Source organism: Mesitornis unicolor, unplaced genomic scaffold (genome assembly GCF_000695765.1).
Source record: "Mesitornis unicolor isolate BGI_N332 unplaced genomic scaffold, ASM69576v1 scaffold30323, whole genome shotgun sequence".
In the NCBI taxonomy this organism is placed as follows: Eukaryota; Metazoa; Chordata; class Aves; order Mesitornithiformes; family Mesitornithidae; genus Mesitornis; species Mesitornis unicolor.
The window spans coordinates 11,710-11,983 of record NW_010177272.1 but is presented as its reverse complement, the minus strand read 5'-3'; positions in this window follow the sequence as shown (position 1 = coordinate 11,983).

Here is a 274-nt window from a genome sequence, read left to right as displayed (position 1 = left end):
CCAAGGGGTCTGCAGGGCTCCACCGCCAGCCCCAGGGGTCCGCAGGCCTCTTCAGCACCCTAGCTCTGAGGGAGCATGGGGCAGGGGAGGGGAGCAGCCCCGTCCCCAGGGAGAAGGGGCCTCACAGCAGGCCCACGCTCTCCATGCCCCCCCTCCTGTCACTGTAGGAGCCCGAGCTGCCATGGAAGGGGGTGGCACAGGCCGCTGTGTGGAGCAGGAGTGCCAGGGAGGCACTGAAATGCCACAGGCTCCAGGGCAGAGCCAGTCTGGAGAC